The 8,056-nt window shown below is 35.4% G+C and overlaps 1 pseudogene; it reads right to left on the bottom strand.

The window, feature by feature from the left end:
- Window positions 1-7,982, bottom strand: part of LOC102491483 (piggyBac transposable element-derived protein 1-like) — a 20,735-nt pseudogene extending 12,753 nt beyond the window's left edge.
- Between the last annotated feature and the right edge of the window lie 74 nt (window positions 7,983-8,056).

The following is an 8,056-nucleotide window of genomic DNA, read 5'->3' on the forward strand; positions in this document are numbered from 1 at the left end:
AAGCTACTATGCAGTATATTCTGGATGGGAAATCACATTTTGTATGCTGTGATAATGCTCAGTGAATGAACGTAAATTAATTAATTAAAAATAAAAAATAAGAAAAGTTAAAAAAAAAGAGCACTTATAAGGAAACACTAAACTAACCTGTTATATATCTAAGGTTATTATACTATTTTTATATATGTTTTTCTAGTATCCAAATATTTTTACAGTTGAATGCAGGATTTTCTTGTTGTGATAAGAACACTTAATATTTTTTTGGACCAGTAGTTAGCATAACAGCTATGTCACTAAACTCCTATGTAGTAGACCACGGTTCGAGTACTGGACCCAGAGGCTTAAACTCACGCCGGGCACGTATATGTGTGGGCCCAAGATCCCTAGAGGAGAATGGAGGAGAAAGGATTATGGTGTGGCCATCCCCCTCGGGGGTGATTTCTCACTTTCTGTCTTTCTGTCTCTCTCTGTCTTTCTGGCAAGCGCAAGTGCCCTATAGCAAAAACCTCTCAAAACAAAAAAGAACACTTAATATTTTTTAAAGAATTAGTTATTTAATTTTATTTATTCATTTATTTTCATTTGACCAGAAAAAGAAAGACATATGGAGAGAAGGAAAGTGAGAAAGCAATACACCCAGGTCCAGGACTCGAACCATGGCCGGCCATGTGGGAGTGTCCAGTGTTTTAACTACCATGCCACCTGCTGGTGCTAAGAACACTTAATATTTAAGTTCAATCTTATAATAAAATTTTAAGAACGTAATACCGAATTGTTAACTATAGGCATAATTTTGTAGAGCAGATTTCTAGAACTTACACATTCTGTATAACTAAAACTAAACCTGTTGAACTCTTTTTCTCCTCCCCCAGCCACTGGCAACTGCCATCTATTCTGTTTCTCTGAGTCTGTTTTAAATTCTGCATGTAAGTGGAATCGTACACTGTTTGTCCTTCCATGATTAGCTTATTTCACTTAGCATAATGTTCTCTAGGTTTGTCCATGTTGCTATCTATAGCAAGATTTCTTTTTATGACTGAATAAAATTCCAATGTAGGTATATACTGCATTATCTTTAGTCATTCATCTGTCAATAGACATTTACATTTTTCTATACATTGGCTATTGTAAACAATACTCTAACAAACATGGGAGTGCACATGTCTTTTTGGGATCCTGGTTTCAATTCTTCTGGATATATTCCCAGAGACAGCATAAGATGATCACACAGTAATTCTACTTTTAATTTTTTTAGGAACCTGAAAGCTGTTTTCCATGGAAGTGCACTACTTTACGTTCCCACCAACAGCACACACGGGTTCCAATTTTTCCACCTTCTTACCAATACTTGTTACCTATTGATTTTATTGTTTTTTTTTTTTTTTATTGCTAGAGGGTATGTATGCTTATCAAAGAGAGACAGGGGGAGAGACAAAGGAAAAGGAAAAAAGGCACCTCTCAATAGTGTGTGGTCATGGCAATCCCTTCTCCTCCATCTCTCCATCCTATAGTGATTTGGGGCATGTATGCACTCTGTGTGTTTTTCAAGCTGCTGGGGCTGGGATTCAAACTGCATGGGATTCATCTCATTAAACACTAAGCTAAGGGGACAGTCCTATCATTTGATTTTTTTGATAAGTCATCCCAACATATGTCAGGTGATACCTCATTGTGTTTTGATTTCCATTTCCCTGATGATAAGTGATGTTTAAAATCTTTTCATAGGAGCCAGTAGGAGGCATGGTGGTTAAGGCACTGGATTCCCACATGGTTAGTCCAGTGGTTTGAAAGTCATGCCTGACACATGAGCATGTGTACCCAAAATCCCAAGAGGAGAATGGAGAAAAAGGGATTAAGGCATGGCCATCCCCCAGGAAGGGGATGAGTTCTCACATTCCCTCTCTCTGTCTCTCTCCAGCAAGTTCAGATGCCCTATGACAAAAACCTAAAAAAAAAGAAAAAAAAAAGCCTTTTTATATAGTCATTTGTCATTTATATGTCTTTTAAAAAAAATTCTACTCAGGTTGCTAATTTGTTGTTGTCATTTTTGCTATGGAATCATAGGAGTTCTTTAAATATTTTTAGATATTAATCCTTTATGAGATAAAAGGTTTGCATATATTTTCTCACACTCTATAGGTTGCCTTTACAGTCTGTTGTATTCCTTAGCTGTGTAGAAATTTTTTAGCTTAATATAGTCTCACTTTTTCTATTTTTGCTTTTGTTGCTTATGTTTTTGGGAGTATATCAGGAGCTCATTTCCATAATTAATGTCATGAAGCTTTTCTTCATCTCTCTAGGAATTTTAGTTTCAAGATTTACATTTTAAGTCTTTAATTAATAAATTTTTAGTTTATTTCTGTGTATAATGAAAGATAAAAGTCAAATTGTGTACTCTTAGCATCCTTGTCAAAGATCAATTTACCTGTATGTGTATGGATTTATTTATGGGGAATCTGTTTGATCTGTTGGTTTTTATGCCATTGTCACACTACTTTAATTACTGTAGCTTTTTAATATATTTTGAGATAAGGAAGCATTGTACCTTCAGCTTTTTTCTTCTCTTTCAATATTGTTTTTGCTACTTAGAGTCTCGTTTAACTCCATATAAATTTTACATTTTTAAAAATTTTTATACAAAATGGCATTGGAATTTTGATAGAGATTGCATTGAAACTATAGATTGCTTTGGATAGTATGGACGTTGTAATAATAGTAAATGTCTTAATCCATGAACAAAGAGTTTTCTTCACATTTATTTGTGTTTTTTGTCATTTCTTTCATGAATGGTTTAAAGTTTTTAGTGTATTAGTTTTTCATGTCTTTGATCAAGGTTATTTTAAAGTTTTGTTGTTGTTGTTGCTGTTACTCTTGTTAATGAGATTTTTTTTTAATTTCCTTTTTGGATTCTTTGTTGTTAGAGGATAAAAATATGCCTAATTTTAATATGTTGATTTTGAATCCTACAATTTTACTGAAGTCTTTTATTAGAACTTAAAAAAAAAAAAAACAGAAGTAACAGTATTCTGGAAACTTCAGAGTCTTCTACAGATAAAATCATGTCATCTGCAAAAAAAAGTAATGTTACATCTTCCTTTCCAATTTGGATCCCTTTTATTTTTTTCTCTTGCTTAATTGCTCTGGCTAGGACTTCCAGTACTATGTTGAATAGAAGTGCTGTGAGTGAGCACGTTTGCTTTGTTCTTGATGTTAAAGGAGAAGCTTTCAGTTTTCCATCTTGGAAATGATGTTAGCTGTGGGTTTTTCATACATGGCTTTATTTATGTTGAAGTAACTTCCTTCTATACCTAATTTGTTGAGAATTTTTATTATGAGAGAGAACATGCTTAACTGTTTTTTAACTAAATAAGGATTTAGTTGATTGTTAAAAAAAGGAAAACAGTTTGATTGTTTATTTGGGGTGTCAACTTACTAGGTTGAAGGATGCATGGAAGGCTTGTAAAGCATTGTTTCTAATTATATTTGAGAGAATATTGCCAGATGAGATTGACATGAGTCAGTGGACTGAGAAATAAAGATTAGCTTTCAATGTAGGCAGGTGCCATCCAATAGGCTGTGAGTACAGGAGGGACAAACAGAAGTGGGGTCCAGTTTCCTATCACCCCTGCTCTCAGACCTTCCTTCCAAAGCATGCTACATGCTCCAATCTTAAACATTCTGTCTGCTCCATCTCTGCTCCTCTCCTAGGCCCTTAGTTGCATTTGTTCTTACCAGCTCCTGACTCCTGCATACCTCCAACCAGACGGACTTCAAGTTCTTTAACCTTTGGACTCTGTATTCATATCAGTAGCTGCCCAAGAGTTCTTAAGCCTGTGGATTCCTGAGGATCCTCTTTAGGACTCTGACTGGAACTACACCAGTTTCCCTACTTTGGAGGCTTCCAAGGCTCACTTCAAGCCTCAGACTGCACAATTTTCCTGTGTCAGAGTATTTCAGATGTTTCTCAAGTTTGCAGACAGCCTACTGTGGGATTTGTGAGATTCTTCATACAATAAATCTCTTTTACTTATATATATATATCCTGTTGGTCCTATTTCTCTGAAGATCTTTGACCAATATAACTGTTTTTTTAAAAAGATTTTTTTATGTAACTTTATTTACTCATTTTTAATTTGAACAGAGAGTGACAGAGTGAGAGAGAGAGAGAGAGAGAGGGAAAGTGAGAAAGCAAGCCTCCAGGTACAGGACTCAATCCATGGTTGGCCATGTGGCAGTCCAGCACCCTTGACCACCACACCACCTGCAGGTCCCATAAACTGGTTTTATCAAAGCATTTTTCTTGATTTCCAAGAAATCCCCAGGATTATAAAAATATCAATGGTAGCTACAACCTCAAATAAATATAAACACTCTACTTTTACAATTGCAAAATACTACAATTTTAATAAAATATTAGAGAATGAAATTTTTGGGTTTATTGACAATTTAGCATAAATCCCTTTTCATTATAAATTATGTTAAAATTTTTCTGGTGTTTGGTCACTTTCTCATTTTAGAAAGTATAATACAATGAAATAAGCAGACTTTAATTTTCCCTTGGTAATTAATCTTGTCAATGCACATTAGAATTGTCATCCAGACATCCAGAATATAAATTCCTATGACTCAGGATAAAATATCTGGAAATATAGAAAAGCAATTATTTTTGGTCCTGCAGCTTACTCTAGAACTGTTTATATTATATTCTCTTTTTTTTTTATTTTAAAAGGCTTTTGCCTTAGGGCATGTGAGTTTGCTGGAGAGAGAGAGAGACAGAGAAATCCCCTCCCCCCAGGGATGACCACATTGCAATCCCTTCTTTTCCATTCTCCTGGGATTTTCAGTACACACACATGTGCACCCTGGGTTAGTTTCAAGCCACTGGGTCCAGGACTCAAATCGCAGTCAGCCATGTGAGAGTCAAGTACCTTAACCACTACACCACCTGCTGGCCACCATATTATATATTCTTAATGTCAAATTGTTTCCTTCTCATTGTTTTAAATTATACGAGTCTAGTTCAACATAATAAATTTTTTACTTTATAGTATTTTGCTCATCCATCCCAGTCTGCATTTAAGGCAGTAACAAATTTATTGTCAATGAAGCCCCAGCAACTTGTACAGCTAAGACTTTTAATTGAAAACACAGTATAAAGCACCTATTATGACAAGGTAGAGAAGCAAATCCCAACTCCCTTCATCTTCCATCTTATTTACAGCTGATATCACTATCAACTGTAAATAACACTGTGTGATAGAATGCACTAAGAATACCAGTTGTCTATGACTCTTCTTATGCAAAATATTTCTCATTTAGAAAGGCTAAGATATACTTCAGTCAACTGCTTTAGGAATCTGGGTGGGGATTTTTAATGGATTTTAATACATAAATCAGACTTATGAAACTGTCCTTTAACATGTAATAAAATTATAGAGAAATGTTCTATATCTGTTTTTAATTCCAGAGACTTTAACAATTTAAGTAATAAAATGATTAAATAAATTAGAGATAAAAATGTTTTTCTTTTCTCAATAAACTTCTATTCAGCAGAGAGGACTCTACTAAAATTTATTTCAAAGCACTTTAAAATTTATGATCTTCGGTTCAAGTCCCAGACATGGTGGCTTGAAAATCATGCCAGGCATATTTGTGGGCATGTCCAAAATCCCAGAAAGAGAATGAAGAAGAAGGAATTGTAGCTTCTTCCTGGGGGAGATTTCTCACTTTCCCTCTTACTGTGTCTCTCTGTCTCTCTCTGGCAAGTTCATACATCCTATGGCAAAAGAAAAAGAAAAAAAATTAAAAATTTGTGATCATAAATCTAATAGGAAGGTCACTATAGTTTAGCATGCTTATACTATAATGACCCCCAAATTGGTAGAAAATGTAGAGAGAAGGATATCTTGAAAATATGCATTTTATCAATTTAATTCTATTTTTAATCCTAGGGAAGATAGTACAAATGAGTTTGAATATTGATGATATTTAGATGATTATATGATCAAATGAAAATATTGATTTGAGTCAGTAATAACAATGTGAAAATTATTCTCTTGAATTTTTGTTGTAATTTTAATATATCATTTTTAATAAAGTAATATTTTTATATGAGAAAAATAAAAATCAGATCAAATTTATAGTCATTGTTAATTATGCATATAATGAAAGCAATTTATTTAAAGATTTTTCAAAATACGATACATAAGCAGATGTCCACATGTGTTCACATGCTGGTCACTGTGCTCATATTGTAAAACTACTTTATTAGTCTATCACTATAATAATTTTGTTAATATTTACCTAGTCTCAGAGAGTCTTCATGTCTTAGCAAAGCAAGAACATTAGAAAGGAAGCACAAGAACAGAATAAAGAAAATTAAGTTTTTGAGTAAATAGTGAGAGGAAATAGTAACACCTTTACTCAGCTATACTATGTAAAAGAAATGATGAAACATAAAGACAAAAAAAATGAATTCAGCCTGTTATTCTAAGAATTTCTTCTCTAGAAAACATCCACTGAAATAATATCCTTCTCTTGTATTCTTTTTCTGCCAGGATTTTTTTAGAGAGATTTTTGCTATAGGGTGTGTCTGCTCACTGGAAAGATAGAGAGAGACATAGAGAGAGCAAGAAAACATCTGGGGTGGGGCGGATGCCTACACTGCAATCCTTTTTCCTCCATTTTCTTCGAGGGACTTTATGCACCAACAAACATGTGCTGGGCATGAGTTTCAAGCTCTGGGTCCAGGACTTGAACCATGGTCAGCCACATCCGGGGTCCAGCGCCCCCAACCACCAGGATCTTTTCTAGCCTAGGTGGTATGACATATGAGGAATCCTTTAAAAGTTCATGAAACGTGTGTATTATGAAAAAATCTATGCATGTATAAATTTTACAGGGTTCGAAAGTAAGCTAATCTAATTCCATTTTCTTATGAACGTTTTGAAGTACCCTCATGTTTTGTTTGAATTGTCTTTGATGGAAGAAGGTTCTATAAGAGGCTCCTTAAAGAATTGTCCCTATGATAGATAATGGTGATTTTCTGAAAACAGCGTCGAAATTCCTCTCCAAAACAATTTCTCACAAGTCAGGATGCAATTCAAAATTAACTATGTATAGTGCCTACATCGTCATATGTTTATTCCATCCATGAATATTAATTATATATTTCACATTGATTCTGCAGCTTTTATCTCGTTCACTGAGATTCTATCATTCTAGAGGCAGCTCAACATCTTCAACGTTTCTGACACGAACTACCATGAAAAGCCATTTTATGACTTTCCAGTTATTAAAATCGTGGTCTAGCTAAAGCAGAGAAAACAACTCTTTGCCTACTACCTGGAAATAATGCTACCATTATGTTCGAGATTAATGGAGTAAGGATAAAGGCCAAGCACAACATGGCCTTGTGCTCTATTTGACCCTGTGATCATTTAGCAATGGACTGGGAGCTCTGTACAGCTGTTGACTTTGACTGTGTAACGCACTCAGGAAAGTATGCCACCTATATCCTCCTTCCTAAGCAAAAATGACTAGGGAGTTTTTTGTTTTTTTTTTTCAAACTTAAGAATTCTTTCCGCCTGGGTCATCATCTCCTTCTGTGATTTGGGAATTAGCAGCCTAAAGATAACATTTTAAAATACTAAATAAATATCATTTTTAAAATAGGAGGAACAATCGAAAAAAACATCTGAATCTTCTTTTTCTTTTTTCTCCTTTTCTTCTTTCTTTCCTTCCTTCTTTCTTTCTTTCTTTTTCTTTCTTTTTTTTTTTTTTTTTAAATCTTGGCACACAGTAAGAGGGAAGTTACTTAGCACGGTTCCGGGTTTCCTCGCGCCCCGCCCGCCCTCCGTAGCGCAGCTACTGGCTCTTGGTCCCTCGATCGGTCTGTCCTGCCCAGAGCAAGCCCTGTCCATCGGTCTGCGCTGCGCCCGCCCGCCGCGCATCTGTCCTTCTCGGCTGACTCCGCCCCGCATCTGTCCGGACCCGCCTCGCGTCTGAGCTGACCCACTGCGCGTCTGCCAGCCAGTCCCTCCCGACCCGCCGCGGG

The sequence above is a fragment of the Tupaia chinensis genome, unplaced genomic scaffold (genome assembly GCF_000334495.1).
Source record: "Tupaia chinensis unplaced genomic scaffold, TupChi_1.0 Scaffold000005_2, whole genome shotgun sequence".
Classification (NCBI taxonomy): domain Eukaryota; kingdom Metazoa; phylum Chordata; class Mammalia; order Scandentia; family Tupaiidae; genus Tupaia; species Tupaia belangeri.